The sequence below is a fragment of the Panicum virgatum genome, chromosome 5N, assembly GCF_016808335.1.
Source record: "Panicum virgatum strain AP13 chromosome 5N, P.virgatum_v5, whole genome shotgun sequence".
NCBI classification, from domain to species: domain Eukaryota; kingdom Viridiplantae; phylum Streptophyta; class Magnoliopsida; order Poales; family Poaceae; genus Panicum; species Panicum virgatum.
Window position 1 is genome coordinate 10,626,748 of NC_053149.1, and position 20,917 is coordinate 10,647,664.

At 45.5% G+C, this 20,917-nt stretch overlaps 2 long non-coding RNA genes across 3 annotated transcripts; both read right to left on the bottom strand.

Annotated features, from left to right (window-relative positions):
• Positions 1-2,631: 2,631 nt before the first annotated feature.
• Positions 2,632-5,336, bottom strand: LOC120675693. Of its 2 annotated transcripts, XR_005675448.1 has the most exons (4): positions 5,064-5,336; positions 3,717-4,106; positions 3,565-3,642; positions 2,632-2,900 (listed from the first exon to the last, which is right to left on the bottom strand). It is a non-coding gene; the product is annotated as an uncharacterized LOC120675693 (long non-coding RNA). The 2 variants fall into 2 exon arrangements; XR_005675447.1 differs by having other exon boundaries at positions 3,717-5,336.
• LOC120675694 lies at positions 3,074-3,476 on the bottom strand. The gene is made up of 2 exons (XR_005675449.1): positions 3,409-3,476; positions 3,074-3,323 (listed from the first exon to the last, which is right to left on the bottom strand). It is a non-coding gene; the product is annotated as an uncharacterized LOC120675694 (long non-coding RNA).
• Positions 5,337-20,917: the final 15,581 nt, after the last annotated feature.

Sequence of the window (20,917 nt, forward strand, 5' to 3'; positions counted from 1 at the left end):
TGAAAAAAGTTTTTTTTATCTCTCTAAACTTTAAATCGAATCTGTTTTTCTTTTTTTTGCAAAAAAGAAAAGTAACTTATATTAAGAAAAGGAGAACAGTACATTCCTTCTTACAAAAAGGTCCCTGAGTAACATGAAAATTACAAACAAAGGCCTCCCCACTGCAGTTCATCGTCTTCCTCAGCAGAGGCCGCCGCTGAAGCTTCATCAGGTCGTGAGCAGCGCACCTGATCCTCAACCTTGCATCTTCACCTTTCGAGATCATAGAGCGGACACCAAATTTTGGAAAACTGCAAGAGATTGTCGATGAAAGAATAGTTTTGGACCACAAAATCGTTTGTCCAGTCTCCTCGGACTCACAAAACCGTTCACATAACCTCCCTGAGCAATTTGAGGGTGAGGTGGCAGCGGTTTTTCTATTTTTCTTTTATTTTTTATTTTGACTAAATTTTTGAAAAATCACAGTAAATCACAAAAAAAATCATAAAAGGGAAAATCTAATTTTGTTGAACTCCACGTAAGTAGATCTATGCATCGAACATATTATATGATATATTTTAATACAATTTTTTTCTGTAGTTTTAGATATATGCTTTTCTGTAATTAATTTTAGTTATAGTCTCCGTCATACGATGAAATTTTTATGGTAGTATAATTATTATATGATTGAGATGTAGTAAAAATTTTATGATTATCGAATCATTTATGACAGAGTTAATTATTTATCTATGTTTATCTATAGATTGGTCTAGATTTATCTAGGTTTATATAGATAAATCTAGAGCTCAGTCAAAAATGATCCAATAATTATAAAATTTTTAATATATCTCAATTATATAATAATTAGTCTACCATAAAAATTTCACCATAATTGGACAACAGAAACTGTAGATATAAATTAATTGCAGAAAAATATATATCTAAAACTACATAAACAATTTGTACTCAAGTATATCATATAATATGTTCAATGCGTAGATCTACTTACGTGGAGTTCAACAAAATTGGATTTTCCCTTTTATGATTTTTTTGATTTACTGTGATTTTTCAAAGATTTAGTCAAAATAAAAGAAAAATAAAAGAAAAATAGAAAACCCGCTGCCACCTCACCCTGAAACCGCTCAGGGAGGTTATGTGAACGGTTTTGTGAGTCTAAAGAGGCTGGACGGACGGTTTTGTGGTCCAGGAAGGAAAAACAGATTCGGCTCAAAGTTGAAGAAGGCAAAAAATATTTTTTCCCTTCTTTTTTTTCATTCTATGATCTCAAACACAAATGTGCGGCCCTTTCTGCGAAACATATGGCCCAAATGGAATCTCAAGGCCTTCAGGCCCAGTGGGCTTATGCTCCACATGATACATAGGCCGTCAATTTCGTTGTTGCATTTGGTCTTAGGTTTCATTCTTTAAAAGAAATATTTCTATGTGATAATTGAGATTCTTTCTTCTATATCCAGTTTTTCTGCACCCATCATCCTCTATAGATCCTACTCTATACTAACCATCAGCAGCTGGACCCACTTGTCAGAATTATTTAATTATTTCTAACCCCCACCCACCCATCACCACCACGTCGGCCTCCCCCCTGTCCCTCCTCCTTCCCTCCCTCCCTCCTTGCTCCTTCGTCGTCGCACCGTCCTCCACCGCTGGCGGCCCCTGGTGCCCTCCCTCACAGATCTGGCTCTCCCATTGTGGGTGGGGGTGCAGGGGCCCGCGAGCTCCTCGTCCTCCCCGAACTGTAGGCCCCCCTCCCAACCGGCCTCGCCTCCTCTACTCGCGACGCCGACGAGCGCGGGCACGGGAGGGACGAGCGGGTGTGGCAGTGGGCCCCTCCCTTCCCGCCTCTCCATAGTCGGGCAGCACAAGGGCCCCTACCCTTCGGCGCGGCGCAGCTGGGAGAGGTCTAGCGCCTCACCGAGTTCGAGCAATAGCTCCGGCGCTTGGGGGAGGAGCAGGGCGCGGCGCGGCGGCCGGCCCTGCGCGGTGGGCGAGCACGGCGAGAAGGGCGGTGTCCCCCTCCTCGAGCTCCTCGGCGACAGTGGCGTCTCCCCGCCACCATAGCTACTCCGCCCTGCCGGCCGGATGGTTGGGGAGGGCGCGAAGATGGCCTCAACGTGCGCGGGCTCCATATCACCGAGCTGATAGCTGACGTCCTCTTTGTTCGGTTGGAATAATGGACATGAGGACTTTTATCAAACTCGGGGGCAGCGGGAGATAGCGGAGCCAGTAGCAGACGCCACTGCGTCATTTTTTTTTTCTTTTGCTATCCGGTCCTGGAGGAAGCGATACCAGATGGGATACCGGATCTAGTGCGAACAGCCTTAGGGCTGTGTAGCGGGTGAGTTTGCCGATGTTGCTGGGCTGCCGCTGCTGCTGCGGGTATTCTGGGTGCCTGGGCAGGTCGCTGCTCTCTCTTTTCCCTCCTATATCACTACTAGGTGGACCCAACTGCCGGGGGGTCTTCTTAAGGGCTCGTTCGGCAGCCCAGTTTCCATTCCAGGCCTGTTTTGATTCCAGGCCTGGTTTGAGTGATTCCACCCGTGTCACTCAATCCTGGTCTGGTTTAGTTCCTGGCCTAGGAGCCATTCCTTTCATCAAAAAATCTGTTCGGTTGTTTAGGCAAGGATTCAAACCAGCACAGGAAACAAATTATCATATACTAGTCTCTTTAACCTTTCAGCTGTGCTTGATTCCATTTTCACAAAAAAAGCACCCATTTAAACTCTTCGATTCTCCAGTCAACAGAAAGCAAAAGCAAGATTCATACACTACATGACATTATCCAGGAACAAGTTTGCTACAGAACACAGATACTGCATCCCAGCTCCCGAACACATGGATGGACACCCTTCTGAACATAGCTGAGTTCAAGCCAACCCGCCACTGGTCATGGTCCTGATTATCTGAAATAAGGATGCATAGTGATCACGAGAACAAGCTGTCAGATTTCTCTTTTCTTAAAACATCATCAAAAAGTTGAATGGCTCGGTGACTTGGTAAGGAAATGCAAAGTCTTTCTTTAAGAGCAGGATGCAGGCCATATAAAGGAAAATAGTGGTAGACAGAAAACAAATGCCGCAGAAGTAATTAAAAAAACTCAAGTTGTGGCATGTTTGGTTGACAACTAAATTTGAAGCATACAATGTGTTATACAAGTAACGTTGCCTAATCCACGATATCAGCTTGGTAACAATGGTTGTTACAACTTACAATGAAGTGAATTGCTGACTGGAGTTGTTCCATATTTGGCCAAACTGAAACTATGAAACTACAAACATGCTAACTGACCAGGGATAGAGCCATTCAGTCTATTGCCATACACATTACTGAGAACAAAATAAAATGATTAGGCATGAGAAACACATAATTGTTCTATTGAAACTTGTGATAAATGCATGCCTACAAACTTACAATTTGTTCAGTGCACTGCAAGAACTGATGTTTGCAGGAATATAAACCCTCAAGCTTGTTGTTGGCAGGATTTATAAAGATTTATACAACTTATCAGAAACACAGAGAGCAAAATAAACATTAATTTGTATACTTGAATATGGGATAGGTTCTTACAATTCAAATAATTTTGTGAGCTTGAGCTTGCCAAGCTCTGCTGGAATGGTTCCTTCTAGTTCATTATCATTCAGCTGCCTGGATGGAAGTAACGTAACTTCATTAAGATCACACATCAACATAAATACAAAACTGTTATAATAGTTACTTACAAGTAGCTAAGTTTACTCATGTTCCCCAGTTATGGTGGTATGTGTCCAGTAAGTTTGTTGCCATGTATATAACTGAAAAGGAATGGTTGTACAAACCATTAATAAAAGAAAAGGTAGATGGTTTGGGAAAGAAAAGTATAGTTGATGATACTAACAGTTTGCCAGTGTATGATAGGTTGCCAAGTATAGTAGGAATCGGCCATACCAGTTCATTCTCACTGAGGTCTCTAAGAAACCAGTAATGATGGACTGAAGTGTTGTATTACACATTTTACTCACAGGATAGCAAGAGCCACCAGACTTGTTAATGATGAAAAGGCTATAGATAGCCGCTAATGCCATATAGTCACAAAAGGTGGAGAGGAGATAAAAGTAAATTTCCTATATCAGCTGCAGAGAACATCAAGAGCTCAGTAAAAAGCTTAACACATGTGCATAACAGGTAACTAGTAAATAATTCATCCTTCTAAACTGATGTTAAAAGACGAAAGAGTGCAGCGGTTTTCCTGATTGGGAAACAAACATTTATTATTTGGACTTCAAGATAATACAAAAACTATGCACTCAAAATGTCAATTCAGCATGGATACCTTTTGCTCAAATTGCATGTTTTCTTTTGCTAATATGCAGTCAGATGCATAATTGATCCTTCGAGATCAGGTTCAATTATGTTCACGAACTGGAAAGTGATTGTGCTTCCAAACTAAAATCGCATTATTCCATGAGAAAAAGCTCTATCTCAGAAACTTGGCACTGAATATAGTTTATCATCCTCAAAAGATGGACGCATTAGAATTATCTCCTCTAGCAAAACTAAGTTATTAATTGATTAAAGATACAAAAACTATCCCAAGAGAAAGGTCTGGATCTAGTTCCCATTTCGTTTTCTAAGAGAACTAGTCGACATTGATCTTTATTAACTAAGGATCTGATTCATCATCAGCAAGGTTCCAGCATAGGACAGGCTTGAATTGGAATGTCCGATGCGAACATCATGTCATTACCGTCAAATGATTCAGATAAACCTACTACAGCTAATTTCAAAGAAATAGATATTTGTCTTCAATTAATAGTAGGAACAGAAATAGTGGCCATGAAAAGTAGAATAAGGCATGATAATATATATAGGAGATTAAGGCAATATGCAAAGCAAGGATAAACAACAACAAATATATAGACTGAAGATTTAACTTCAACTACTTTATACAAAGAAGGTAATATCTAAGATCCACTTTTCACCTCTGAAAGCTAGCGAATAGAATAGAAAAAAGGTAATTCCACAATTCAACAATCATTATACATACGAAACAAAAGAGAAGAATGCCGAGAAGAAAAGCAGAGCTCTACCTGTAGCTCCTGCTGATCGACCTACCAAGCGCCAGCATCTCAGGAGTGCATGGTGGATGCTTCAGCTCGATCTGTGAGCCAAGGCGGGAAGGAGCTATCGCCATGGCCACCCTCTACACGGATGCCACCACAGCCTCATCCAGATCTGCCTCGTCGGAGCCCATCCCTCTAGATCCGCCTCCCTGCTCGTCCTGCTCCCCTCCAATACATCTCCTATCACCTCACAACCAAGAAGAAGAAGCCAAGAACCCTAGCGCCCGAGGGAGAGAAGATTCCTTCACGCGCCCGGAGATTCCGGAGAATGTCGGGCGTGCCACCTGACCTATACCCAATTAAGAAAGTGCGAACGTGCTTGTAACGATTTGCCTGCATACACAAACACGTGGAAACATAAGTCTGAGCCGTGGTCGGCTCTCTGGGACGACTCTTACATCGGCTTTAAAGAGCCGATTGAGTCCCAGTGTCAAATTGGATCTGCATCTATCCGGATATTGATAAATAAAACAAATAAATGTAAAGATGATTCAATTAAATCTAACTAATCTAATCCATGACGGTAAAAACTTCACTGCTAGATCGGAATATCCTACATGTGATTGGGCCTAACGAATGTAATAAATAACTAAACCTTAACCAGAATAGAGGCCTAAGAACAAGCTAAAACCAATTCCCGGATCAATTCCCTGTTAAGACTAAGGCAAAGCATCTAATACATCACCGGATCATTCAATCCGTTTGCAAGGACTAACCTAGCAGATATCACGCCAGCTCTTATGAATAAGAGCAAACTGTAACAGATTGGATCTACTAGACGGAGAAGAAGCAGGGTGTTGTCTCCGTGCAACTAATTCTACACAACAAGAACTAGCATAGGATTGAAACATGACTGCACGAAAAACAACATGATATTTGTAGATGATAAGCAACAAAGCACAATAGATCTACTAAAAGCCATGCTACGAACATCAGGATAACCAGCATTACTCGCCATCAAAAATGCGTTAGTACGAGTAATACCAAGGTAAAAACAAGAACAACACTGCCCTGATCGCAAGAAGCGATCAGGGCAGCATGGCACTTACTTGGATGAAACTCTAGAATTAAGGGTGGCGATGCGCTGAGAGTTGTTGTTTGCGAGACGTGATGACGCTCTTTTTTTCATGAATAACATAGGGTACATATTTATAGTCCGAAGACTTGGGAAACAATCTAATTCTATCTTGTCCCGATCGGACTCTATCTCTAACCTTGAACTAAATCTAAAGATACACGGCTCATGTGGCCCAAATGCTTACGCAGGAGCCGATTTATAAGCCTTCTTAACCTTCTGCTTTAAGCCCAACTTGCTTTCGGCCCATAAATTAACCCTGTGTTAATTTATGGCGATAACACATGCCCCCTGGTTTTGGCAATATTAATTCTAAAACCACTCAGTCGCTCCATCTTCCCATTAATTCTCATTAAAACACACTGCAACTACCAAGGAAGACGCAACGTCTCTGCAACTGGCTCCTTGTAGAATGTGAAACTGTCGATCCGTCTTCCTCCTTTTTGCTATTTAATCTCACCCCGAATCGGCTCTCTTCACAGCAAACTCATCTTCTTCCCAAGCCAAGTAGCACAGAAAAAACCCCAATCCTCCAGCAACCAGTAGCCATGGCGATCTCTTCCTCCTCCGGCTCCAACTCCTTCGGAGATTCTTCCTCCTCCTCTTCTCCTTCTTCTTCTTCCCTCTCCGCTTCTTCCATCGACTCTATCCCAGAGAGTCGGTAGCCAACGCCGGAGTGGGACCCGACAGCAGCGTACGAGGTGCTGGCTCCTCTGCACTGGGATGCAGAGGAGTTCGACTTCGGGACCGTCTCCGAAGAGGACGAGCCCGAGACCAAAGGAGAAGACCTCCAACTCCTGTTCCAGGAGGAGTTGGAGAGCGACGAAGAAGACTCCTCGGAGGGAGCCGATTCTTCCTCGGAAGAGGAAATCGGCTCTTCCTCCAGCGACGAACCGATGGGCGGAAAGCATTTTCGGTTCCTCGGGTCCTCCGAGGAGGACAGCGAGGAAGAGAGCAGCGGTGGCGGCGGTCGGAGCAGCGACTTCGGGTCTGAAGGCGGCAGCAGCGCCTTCGGCAGCGACGACGACGACGACAACGACAGCGACAACGACGGAGATGCGCCGGCCCGGAGCCCCAAACGCCATAGGTACTAGGTACCTACGAGCAGTAGAAGTAGTACTGTAGGAGTAGGATTGTAAAGCCGAAGGATTATTCCTTTGTCAAATCGGCTTTCCTCTGTAAAAAACCTTTCCTTTTAATGAAGTTAATTTCCTTCAATTACTGTGTATTTAATTTGTTTTCCAAAAAGCCGATGGCAACGCATCAGGTTTCTATAAATATCCAAGAGCCGACGAAATTCAAACTAGAAGCAGCCCGCACAAGAGTAGAGTATCACTTACACCTTGAACCGAACTCGAAACAGACTCTCAAATCCGAGCGTAATTCGAAAACCCAGCTCTACAAATTCGAGCAAGAACTTCTCCAAGCATCCGGAATTCGAATCAGAACCCGCAGCAACCAAACCCTAATTCAACAGATCTGAACCATGGCAGACTCTGCAGCTCAGACAACAAATTCTTCAATCGATGATGCGGCAATCTACGGCCTGAAGGTAACATCCAGCCCGATCCTCTTAACTTTCTTCAGCTTATTAAGCCTCTGAACAAATTAAACTCTGAAACATGACACCATATGTAAATTTCTGAATCTCTGAACTTCAGGTGTCAGACATCCTTCTGCCGCATCCTTCCAATCCAAAATCTTTCTGTCTTGGCCCACGAGCTTATGAAAATCCCACAGATTTAATCTCTTGTGAAGCAAATAGGATCCCTTTCGTGAGTCAAAACATTGATTTGAACCTCTGGGCCGACTACTTAAGAGCCTGGCCTAACGCTCCTGAGAGCTGGATTACATGGTACAGCAGAGTAGCAAAAACTTATATGCCCTTGTGGTAGGAATTGAACATAGCCGATGCACTTAGCTTATCATTATCACCCCTTGACAAAGATGAAAACCTTCTGAAAACCATCGGTTATTTTTGGTCTGATGCTCTGAGCTATTTCCTCTTTGGCCACAGTCCCATGACCCCTACTCTGCTAGATGTCACCATGATCACTGGCATAGACATTGGATCTCCTAATCCAGCTGCCCACAAAATGGCAGAAGTCCCCTTTAAACTCTCATCCAAGGCAAATTGCACAAACTGGGGCACCTACATGAACAAGCACATGAAAACAAGAGGTCCAGTGGATGAAAAGGAACACACAGCCTTTTTAAATCTTTGGTTAGAACATTTCATCTTCTGTGGTCCTTCTTTAGCTCCAACTAAGAATTACCTTCCTTTGGCCTACCACCTGGCCCATGGCAATCGCACTGGCCTAGGCAAGCTTTTCCTTGGAGAAACATACAGATATCTCCATTTGATGACATCTAACTTGCTTAACCAAAAGAAACTGAGAACTGGAGACCCATGGTGGTTTATTCAGTTGTGGGCACAACTGTACTTTCAGCACCAAATCCCAAACTTCCAAAGCCTGACCAAGAATTCCTTTCCTGATGAGAGTGGCAAACCAATTAGATGTACTTGCTATGGCCAAGCCTTATTCAGTCTTCCTGGCAGTAAATTGAATCCAACAGATGCAGCAAACTGGTTCAGAGTTTTCTATAAAGGCTTAGAGAATCCCCTTTATTTCCCATTCACTGAATCTGAAGCTTTTGAGAACCCAACTGCCTTCAGACTAGATAGCTTTGCCGATGACGACAGCACTCGGCATCTATATTCCCTGATGATTCGACCTGGTTTCCTCCCTGTTGGCATGAGCACTTCCAATAGAATTATCAAACCAGGCTATGAAACCTATCAACCAGTCATAGCAGGTCGGCAATTTGGCTTAGGACAAGTCCCTCCCCACTTCCATATTAACCACTTGGTGGAGAGTAGAGCCGATCTGCCTGATGGTCTCACCAGCTTAAGATGCTACAACATGTTTGACAACCTCCACATTCCAGCACCAGCCGATCTATCCTTCTCTCCCTCTTCAATCGGCTTTACCACTTGGTGGGAAATGTGGAAAACTCACATTTTCAGAAGAGCTTTAGGCCCTCTACTGCAGCAAATTGATCCTGAATATGTAATCCCCGAGGAAGAGGTACTGAATCTGTGCATTTTATCCCTTCTGAGTCATCTATCCTTTTTACTTGCCTAATGCTTGCTCACCTCTTCTTATAGCAACAAGATGGTCCAGCACCTATGATCAGTAACGGGGAACCATTCCACTTTCTTCCAATTGCTCCTAATGTTCTTCTTTGCAAGGGATCACCATCAATAAAGAAAGTAATAATGGCTGTTCAGCCAGACTTACTCCAGTCGGCTTCTAAACGAAGACAAACTTCTGCAAGTGCTGCCCCCCCGAGTGCCAGCTAAGAAAAGGAAGATGATCATGAGGCGAGTCATCAAGAAATCAGCACAAGCTTCCCCGAGTCCATCAGAGTCTAACACCAACCAGGTAACTCATTTTTCCAAAACCTCTTCTTTATTGCGTACATATGTACTCTTGTTGACTGTAAATTTTTTTTCAGGACACAACTGAAGATATCCTTGAAACTAGTAGCCCAGCACAACACGAAGTCATCGTTCATGAAGCTGACACTGGAGCAACTAAAACTTCAAATGCTCTGACGGATGTGCATGACGAACAGGCTGATATAGTCGAAGCCCCTGTTGTCACCTCCAATCCAACCGGATCGGCTACACCTGAACCGATCATCACTTCTTGTTCAGAACAGGTAACTTTTATGAGAACCAATTCTGAACCAGCCGATAGCTTCATAAATGCACCTTGCTCTAACTTCAGATATGTCCACAGGGCTTTGACATTTCAAGTCTGCTTTCCTTTGACCCGGCATCAATGGGTCTGACTGCCCCTGGAGCAAAAACATCATCTTTGCAGCAATCGGCTAACTTGGCAAATCAACTTCATCTCATCAAGGATCTACTATCTGCTCCGATCACTGCTCTGGTTGATGATTCCAGCAAGATAAAAGAAATTCTCGAGCAGATAGAATCCCAGCTTCCAGAATCATTTCGAATCAAACTTTGGCCAGCCGGCCATCTTCCTTTCTTTCGGGCGGAGGTGATGGCAGCACAACAGAGGATAGAACTGCGTCATTCTCAAATCCCTCTGAAAGCCGACATCACTTAGAAGTGCAAACTACTCAACCAAAAGAAGGCAACTCTGGATGCTAAAGCTGATATCTCCGAGAGCACAAGACGACTCAACCACTTGGAAAAGGAACTGATGGAACTTGAAGAAAAGGTCCGCAATACCCAAAGACTAATCCAAGAGGAGAAAGCTTCGATCGCAAACTCCAAGCAGGAAGCCCAAGAAATGACTGAACAAATACAGGCAGAGTTTGCAGAGATAAGCACCTTGAGTCGACAGATAATATCAGGCGATGACAAGGACGACGAAGAAATCATTGCAAGAGCTGACGTTGTACGTGCAGAAGCCATCCATGCCATAGAATGATTCCTGAACTAGTAGAACTATTCAGAAAACATTTGATGTCGCCTATTAAACCTAAAACTTGTACTCATTTAAAACACCTTAAGTCGATGGTTACACATCGGCTATCTTGCTTCTCATATGTATTTTTACTAGCCAACTCAACGTGTTGGCCTCTCATTCATTTTTTTTCCGGCCAACTCAACATGTTGGCCTATTTCTTTCTCTCTTTTTTTTTACCGGCCAACTCAACGTGTTGGCCCTTTTTTTTACCAGCCAACTCAATGTGTTGAACTTTCTCGGTACAGCCAGATGGATCTGATCGGCTCTTGTTACTCGCTTTCCGACATGCTTGGGAAATACTTCTTGAGGTGTTGGCCATTGACAGCAACAGGAAACTTGACGCCGTCCAATTCCTCGAGCATGTATGCATTCCTAGGCAAAACCTGATTAATCTTGTACGGCCCGTGCCAAGTTGGAGACCACTTGCCATACTTTTTATCTTTAGTTCCCAATGGCAATACTGCCTCCCAAACCAAGTCTCCAACCTGGAAATTCTTTGGCTTGACCTTCTTGTTGTACGCACGAGCAACTTTAGCCTTGTTTTCCTTAATCTTCTCCAATGACCAAAGTCTTAGCTCTGTCAGGTCCTCCACATTGTCATTCATCAAGGCTGCATATTGTTCAGTTGTCAGATCATTCTGGAACTCAACACGCCTTGATCCAGCCGTGATTTCCCATGGCAACATAGCGTCTTGGCCGTAGACTAAATGGTACGACGATGTTTTGGTGGACCCGTGACATGAAATACGATACGCCCACAAAGCTTTTGACAACACCTCATGCCAGTGCCTAGGATATTCATCAATATTTCTCTTTATGAGCTTGATGAGGCTCTGGTTGGATGCTTCAGCCTGTCCATTAGCTTGGGCATAGTATGGAGATGATCTGATCAGCTTAATTCCCATGTCATCGGCGAACTTCCTGAATTCCTCTGATATAAAGACCGATCCTCCATCGGTTGTAATAGTTTGAGGAATCCCAAATCTGCGAATGATGTGCTCTTTGACAAAGCTGATCACATCTCTTGACGCTACTGACCTCATGGGCACTACCTCTACCCACTTTGTGAAACAATCTGTAGCAGCTAAGACCCACTGGTGACCCTTGCTAGATGACGGGTTGATCTGACCAATCATATCCATGGCCCAACCTCTGAATGGCCACGGTTTGATGATAGGATTCATTACTGATGCTGGCACTATTTGAATTTTGCCAAACCTCTGACATGCCTGACATCCCTTGTAAAATTTGAAGCAATCTTCAAGCATAGTGGGCCAGTAATAACCCGATCGCATAATCAGTCACTTCATCTTATGAGCCGATTGATGAGTACCACAGGTTCCCTCGTGAACCTCATGCAAGAGCCAATTTGACTCTGAAGGTCCCAGACATTTAAGCAGTAGTCCTTCCAAGGTCCTGTAGAACATGTCATCCCCTATCAGAACATACTTCATAGCCTTGAGTCTTATCCTCCTGGGTGCCCCCCGAGTCGAATCCTTCAAGTAATTGAAGATATCGACCCTCCAGTCTCTGGGTTCTAGAAACTGAACCTCTACATCGACCCAGTCAGCCATTTGTAGCGAAAATGGCCTCTCATGCCATATTTCAATATAATGTTTTGGCGATTGATGACACACACAACACTTGGACTAATGTGATTGTTAAGATGACTATTCTCAGGTTTTTAGGTTCAAGTGATGACAAAGAGAAGAGATGCGTAGCAAGGCCCGAAGGGCCGCCCCTACGGGGGCTCCGCTACCCGGTTAGCGGACGGGGGTTTTGCTATTCGGTCCAAGGGACAAGGATTGAGGCATTTTGCTATCATCGGTTAAACCGACGTAGGGCAAAATGAACTCACCGGCGCAATCACAGAGAAGGTCTGCGGGCTAGGGTTTTACACCGGATGAACCGACGCTACGAAAGTTATATACGTCGGTGCATTGGCAGATGAAGACCGAGGAAAATACCTACACCGGTTGAACCGACGATGCATCGGTCAATTGCATCGGTTCAGTTGTCCAGAGAGGTGGTTTTTGGAGGAACGTGAAGAAGTTACACTCACCGGTTAAACCGACGCTAATATTACATACACCGGTTGATTACATCGGTTAAACCGGCGATACACCGGTTGATTGTTAACGACTAGTTTTTCAAATAGCAGTTTACATACACCGGTTGAACCGATGATGGCTTTTGGGGTACGTCAGATTAACCGGCGTTACGCAGTTTTCTGGCAGCTTTTCTCCAACGGCTATATTTGCTTATGCTGCCTATATATACCCCCAAGGCCGGGTCATTTGTGTGTGCTAGAGTTCAAGGAAGTATACAAGAGTTAAAGATCATCTCCAACCACCATAGAGCTTCATTGTACATCATATAGGCTCAAGCACACTTGTTAGAGTGCTTAGTGCTTGATTAGGGATTAGTTCTTGCGAGAGCTCCCTTGAGAGAAGTCTTGCTGTGGCAAGCAAACACTTGTACTCGTCGTGTGACCCTCCTACTTGGTGTGGAGAGGCAACGACACTTTGTGCGGGGAAGGAGACCCCTCTTGGTGAGAAGCTCCGATAGTGAAGACGGTGCCGTGGTGACGCTTCGAGATAGACGGTGGCGGTGACCTCGTCTTGGTGACTTGGTGGCACTTAGCCTTTGTTTGCCGGGTGCCTTGGTAGCCAACGCAAGACGGTGATCAAGCGAAGAGACTCGGCATCACACTTGTTCGTGTTGGACAAGTGGCCGTGGACGTAGGGAGGGACTTTGGTGCCTAACCGAACCACGTTAAATCGTGTGTCTTGGTGTCTTCACGGGAGTTTGCATATCCTCTCCCTTACCGCTTTACTTACCGCATTACGTTTCCGCATTTACTTCTTCTTGCTTACCTTTACTTTCCTAGTTAGTTTGATTAGGATTGGCTATAGGTTGCAAGTCTTTTGAGGTAAGTAGAGGGTAGCATAGATAAATCTTAGTCATAACTAGCATGTGTAGGACGTGTTAGGTTTATCTTATGAAATTAAATTGAGCCCTAGGTTGAAAAGCGATTAGCGACCCTATTCACCCCCTCCCCCTCTAGGGTCGGACACCCCGATGATCCTTACACCGTTTCCTTGTACCCAGAAGCCATCTGTGCCAAATCATTGGCTTCATTGTTCAGAGTCCTGCGTATCCAGTGGAAATTGATGTACCTGAATTGTGACATCAACTCACGGCACTACATCCATTTCGGAAAAAGAGCCTCGCTCTCACATCTATATTCTTCCGTGAGCTGAGAAATCACTAGCTTCGAATCTCCAAATATTTCCACCGCTTCTGCACCAGCTTCGAGGAGCAGTTCCATCCCTTTGCGAACGGCTTCATATTCCACCAAATTATTGGTGCATGGGGCAGTCATCCTGATGGAAAAGGAGTAAGTCGCCCCTCGAGGCGACACCAACAGAATTCCCACACCGCACCCATCATCACAAGCCGATCCGTCAAAAAACATAGCCCAAGCACGAATAAATAGTGCAGCAATATCAGTGCTGATCCTGTCTGCAACAAGATCCACTAGTGCATGTCCTTTGACTGCTTTTGCAGGCTGATATCAAATATCGAACTCTGACAATGCGAACATCTATATTCCAAGCCGGCCTTTCAGAACAGGAGCCGACAGCATGTGCTTAATGACATCCGATTTGCATATGACAATTGTTTCCGCCGAGAGTAAATATGACGAAGCTTTGTACATGTAAAGAATAAGCAAAGGCAAAGCTTCTCGATTTCAGAATACCTGGTCTCGGCGTCTAACATGCGCATGCTGAGTTAGAAAACCACCCTCTGCTGGCCATCGTGCTTCTGAACCAATACCGAAGCAATGGAAGTGTCACCCACGGATAGGTACACATAGAACGGCCTATCTTGCTGAGGAGGAACCAACACTGGAGGCTTTGACAAATATTCTTTGATTTCATCGAAAGCTTGTTGCTGTTCTGCCCCCCAGCGAAACTCATCATCGGATTTGATCTTCACTAAACCCATGAACGGTTGGATGCGCCCAGACAGATTAGAAATAAATCGTCTGACAAAGTTAATTTTACCGATGAGCTTCTGCAACTCTTTCTTCATAGTAGGTGGCTTCATCGTCTTCACAGCTTCTTGACTCTTCAGGCCGATCTCGATTCCCCGTTCATGCACCAGGAATCCCAAAAATTGACCGGCCTATACGCCAAAAGCGCACTTCTTTGGATTCATTTTGAGCCCAAATTTCCGAGTTCTCCCCAAGACTTGACGCAGATCTTCTAGATGCCCCCTAGCTGATTTGGACTTGACTACGACATCATCAATATAAATTTCTACCAGTTTGCCGATGAGATCATGAAAAATGTAATTCATGGCACGCTGGTACGTTGCACCGGCATTTTTCAATCCAAAGGTCATAACCAAGTACTCGAACAAGCCGATCGCGCCTGGTACTCTGAACGCGGTCTTGTTCACGTCTTCTGGGGCCATGAAGATCTGGTTGTAGCCGGCATTACCGTCCATAAAACTCATCATTTTGTGGCCCGCAGTTGCGTTGATCAATGTCTTTGCAACAGGCATCGGGTACTCGTCCTTTGGCGTCGCTCTGTTGAGATCTCTAAAATTGACGCAGACACGCCATCGGCCATCCTTCTTTTGTACCGGTACCACGCTAGAGATTCATTCTGCATATCGGCATGGCCTGATGAACCCAGCATCCAACATCTTCTCCACTTCTTTCTTGACTTCTTCTAGGACTTCGGCCTTCATCTGACGTGCTCGTTGCTGAAATGGCCGAAACCCTTTCTTGAGCGGGAGCCGATGCTCGACGATGCTTCTGTCTAGACCGGGCATCTCAGTGTAGTCCCATGCGAAACAATCCCGGTATTCTTTCAGCAGTGCAACCATCTCCTTACGCAAGACCAGATCCAACTTTTTGCTGATATATGTCGGCCGTGGCTTATCCCCTGGACCGATGTCAACCTCTTCCAAATCATCAGCTGACGTGAACCCGTTTCCCAGCTTGCCGTCGTCTGAAAAACCAGCTGCGAACGCAGGTGAGTCTTCGTTATCCACAAGATCAGCGGCAAACACAAGGAGATGACAAGAAAAATTATTTGGCCAACCGCATGGGCTGGCCGTTTCTATACTTCCATTACCATTCGAAACCAAATAGTCAATGAGTAGCCAACTGCCGGAGCAGGCCATCGTATGTACATGATGTAACAATTCTGACCCCAAATAGATTTTTTCTATTTTTTGGGGCAGGTCGCTAGGACCGGCCTCTCTAACTCTATTACACCCCGTAGCATGCCAGGACGTGTTTACTCTGTGAGGCCGATTGATAAGACCAGCCTCAGTCCATTTTTTGTCGCCTTGATCCGATCACAGTCTTCCAGTGAAATCCCTGAGATCGGCTCTTGTCCTTCTGCGCCCAGGCGTTCATATCTACGAGCGAGACCTCGCTGGAATCGTCTACAGGGACCACTTCTACTTCATCGCCATCCCATTAGACCAGATACTGATGCATTGTGGAAGGGATACAATAGTTGGTGTGAATCCAATCCCTCCCAAGCAACACCGTGTATGTACTCTTGCTGTTGACAATGAAGAATGAAGTCAGGATCGTCTTGCGGCCCACTGTCAACTCCACATTAAGAACCCCCATTGCCTCTGATGGCTGCCCATTGAAGTCATTGAGCGTCACATTGGTCTTGATGAGGTCAGCAGAAGAACGCCCAAACCGGCGCAACACTGAATATGACATCAGGTTGACTGCATCACCGGTGTCAACCAACATCCTGTTAATGGGTTTACTGTTGATGAAGCCCTTGAGATACAGCCCCTTCAAATGTTTGTAGCTTTTTTCCTTTGGCTTCTCGAAGATGATCGGCTGGGGGCCAAGATCCAATTGTGCAATAGGCAAATCCTCTGGTTGGGGTGCCCGGAACTCTGATGGGTGCACGAACACCATGTTCACATCAGCCGATGGCTTCTCATCGTCTTTTGCCTTCTTGGGGCGCCACTCTTTTCTTGGAGAGCGCCTTTCCACCCTTCGCGGGTGCCTGACCTGTTCCGCGAGATCCGGACGTGCCTTCCTCAGCACGTCAAGGTATCTTGCTTCTGCCTCTTTTAGATTGCGCAAGCGCTGCACTCTGCGCTTCTGCGAGCGATTAAGCCCGTCAGGACACCACCGTGGGCGATGGTACATGTCTTCTTCTTCTGGCTCGAAATCACCCTTGGTCGGCCGCTCAACACGTTCGTCGTGACACACTTTGGGCCCCAAGCGCCGGAACACCGATGTCTCGCCTGACTGGCATGTCCGAGGCCTGCACTCCAGACAATCATCTATAGTGGGCAATCGGCTCATGCCGGAATTCCAGCAGTACCTGAAGAATGGGCAATGCCAGTGGTCGCGTAAAGCCTGGCGCCTTCCCAGCGTCCTCCCTGTGCGGTACTCGTACTCCTCTTCTTCCGATTGATATCGGCGACACAGCTTGTGCTGATACTCATATTTTTCCAGAAGCCGATAAGAAGCTGGAAGCTGATTACAGATGTGACGCACCTGCTCTTCAGTGATATGCTGTCGCCCTGGCTTATTTTGATCCTGGGGCCGTTTGCCAGAAATGGCCTCTCTCCTTTGCTCGTCACGACGGCGTACAGGCCCCGCCATGTTGATCTGGAATGAAAAATTATGGCCCGTAGGAGTGAAGTCTGACAACTCTACCACGTTGGCTTGCGGGAAGGGCTTCGTGTCAACCTTCATCGTGTGCTGGGCCAGGATTAATCGGCCTTGCTCGATAGCCGATTGAATCTGATGGCGCAGCTCCTTGCATTCACCCGTGGCATGAGTGAACTAATGATGCCATTTACAGTACAGCCTCCCCTGCAGCTCTTGTGCGGTTGGCAGCTTGTGATTCTCTGGGAGCTTCAGCTGTTTTTCTTTGAGCAGCAGATCAAATATCTGCTATGCTTTGGCTACGTCGAAGTCGAAGCCCTTCACAAGCCCTTGCTGTTTGATCCATTTGCACGGGACGGGGTTTGCCCCCCCGAGTCCACTCTGCCACGGCCACTTCTTGTTCCTCGCCGGAGTCATCAGATTCATCCGCTTGGGCCATGTTCACATGACACTTGAACTTGTCCTGGTACAGCTCAGGATGGTAAAGCTCATACGCGGTAAGCTTCTGCACCAGGTGCGCCAGAGATGCGAACTCCAACAGGAAAGCCATATCCTTGATTGGCTTAGCAAGTCCCAGAACTGCCAGATGAACTGCCTCCTTCTCCGTAATGCGTGATGAGTAGCATCGATTCTTGACCTCTCTGAAGCGCTGTATGTATTCCGACACAGTCTCTCCTCGTTTCTGCCTGACTTGGGCGAGGTCGGCAATCCCAGCTTCAGCAGCCTCTGAGTGATACTGGGTATGGAACTGATCTTCCAGCTGCCTCCAAGTTCGAATCGAATCTGGAGCCAATGACGCGTACCATCCAAAAGCTGGGCCTGTAAGAGATTGGCCGTAGAACCGGACTCTCAGCGGATCCGATACTGAGATCATCCCAAGCTGCGTTAAGTATCGGCTCACAGGCTCAATGGAGCTGGCTCCTTCTGACCCGTTGAACTTGGTGAACTCAGGGAGCCGATACTTGGGTGGCAATAGGATCAAGTCGTAGTCACTTGGATACAGGTTGGAATAGCCGATCACTTTTCTCTTGGGCAGGATGCCAAACTGGTCTCTCAGTATTGCACTGACCTGCTCCACACTAAGAACTCCTGGGGCCGATGGCTCAGCACTCGGTTCGGTAACGTACTTTGCCAGCCACGCTTGTTTCTCTGCGTCTGCTCCAGATGCTCCTGGGCTTACCAACTGCACCGAGCGTGTTGGATTGATGCTGTTAGGGATGTATGCGCACGTGTAGCCGTACGGGATCTCCTTGGGTGGCTCGGTCAGGAACTGGCCTTCTCCAGGATCACCGCCGATCTTGTGAACGACATACATCGGCAAATTCTGTTGTCCTGCTGCCGCGAACGAGTAGGACACTGGCGGCCTAGATTGCAGTGCAGCTTCCCCCTTGTGGCTCCCCAGGACTGGTCCCGACGGGGAGTACTGGTTCTTGATCACCTCCTGGACAACGCGATGTGCCACACGCTCAAGTTTGTTCACCAGGCTTTCTGAGTGCCGATGAAGCGTATGAGCCACCATATAGTTCATCTCCTGGCGTAGGGCCCTGGTTCGCTCCTCTGATGGCACAGACAGATCAACATTGTCGAGAGCGCCTTCTGGTGAGAGCGCTGGCAGGCACTGCTCCCTCGTCGACGGCCCGCAATTCCGTCACGCGGCCGGAGATTCCGGAGAATGTCGGGCATGCCACCTGACCTATACCCGATCAGGAAGGAGCGAATGTGCTTGGAACGATTTGTCTGCATACACAAACACGTGGAAACGTAAGTCCGAGCCGTGGTCGGCTCCCTGGGACGACTCTTGCATCGGCTTTAAAGAACCGATCGAGTACCAGTATCAGATTGGATCTGCATTTATCCGGATATTGATAAATAAAGCAAATAAATATAAAGCTGCTTCAATTAAATCTAACTAATCTAATCCACGACGGTAAAAGCTTCACTGCTAGATCGGAACATCCTACATGTGATTGGGCCTAATGAACATAATAAATAACTAAACCTTAACCAGAATAGATGCCTAAGAACAAGCTAAAGCCAATTCCTTGATCAATTCCCTGTTAAGACTAAGGCAAAGCATCTAATACATCACCGGATCATCCAATCCGTTTGCAAGGCCTAACCTAGCAGATATCACGCCAGCTCTTATGAACCAGAGCAAACCGTAACAGATTGGATCTACTAGACGGAAAAGAAGCAGGGTGTTGTCTCCGTGCAACTAATTCTACACAACAAGAACTAGCATAGGATTGAAACGTGACTGCACGAAAAACAACATGATATTCGTAGATGATAAGCAACAAAGTACAATAGATCTACTAAAAGCCATGCTACGAACTTCAGGATAACCAGCATTACTCGCCATAAAAAACGCTTCAGTACGAGTAATACCAAGGTAAAAGCAAGAACAACGCTGCCCTGATCGCAAGAAGCGATCAGGGCAGCATGACGCTTACTTGGATGAAACCCTAGAATTAGGGGTGGCGATGCGCCGAGAGTTGTTGTTTACGAGACGTGATGACGTTCTTTTTTTCATGAATAACATAGGGTACATATTTATAGTCCGGAGACTTGGGAAACAATCTAATTCTATCTTGTCCCGATCGGACTCTATCTCTAACCTTGAACTAAATCTAAAGATACACGGTCCATGTGGCCCAAATGCTCACATAGGAGCCAATTTACAAGCCTTCTTAACCTTCTGCTTTAAGCCCAACTTGCCTTTCGGCTGGCGATAATATATATATATATATATATATATATATATATATATATATATATATATATATATATATATATATATATATATATATATATATATATATATATATATATATATATATATATATATATATACTAAAACCTCGATCCTCACCATGCAGCACCATATTTCTTGTGCATTAATTGGCATTCCATATGCATTCATATAGTACCCGTGGTGAGAACATCGTGCACGAATGGATCGTGAAGCCCAGGATCGGCGAAGCAGGATCGAGAAGGAATTCGTGAAGACCCGGCCCAATGGTCGGAAGGGCCCAAGGCCTTGCTAGAATTAACACTAACTTAGTGTTACCCCCCAGGCAAGCCCTGGTGCACAACTTATTATTTTAACTTTATGACACTTATATATGTATCTATTACTTGTGCATTACGTTTAGGGATTGTTCGAAACCCTAGTTTCATGATCCCTAGGTCATCATGGGCCTTATACTAGTATGGATAGGCCGGTAGCATTGCTATGCTTAATAGAGATCGATAGAAGTCGAGTGATTTTTTTCGGTCACTCGCGAGATATAGGATATTTAGAAGTCGAGTAATTTCCGGTTACTCGTGAGATATAAGATATATTTATATTCCAGTACATGAGTTATTAAATTTGATATGGAAATTGAGACCGGACGGGGAAATGATGAGGATGTTTAGGGATGGCAGCAGGACAGGGTTTCTGGGTGCCTTAGCCCCATCTGTGTCGATTAAGGACCGGTCGTTGTCGGCAGTGCTGATCGGGGATTGAACTGTACTAACCACATGATGGGAGTAGGAGGTAGTCGAAACCGGTAAGCCTAGTACT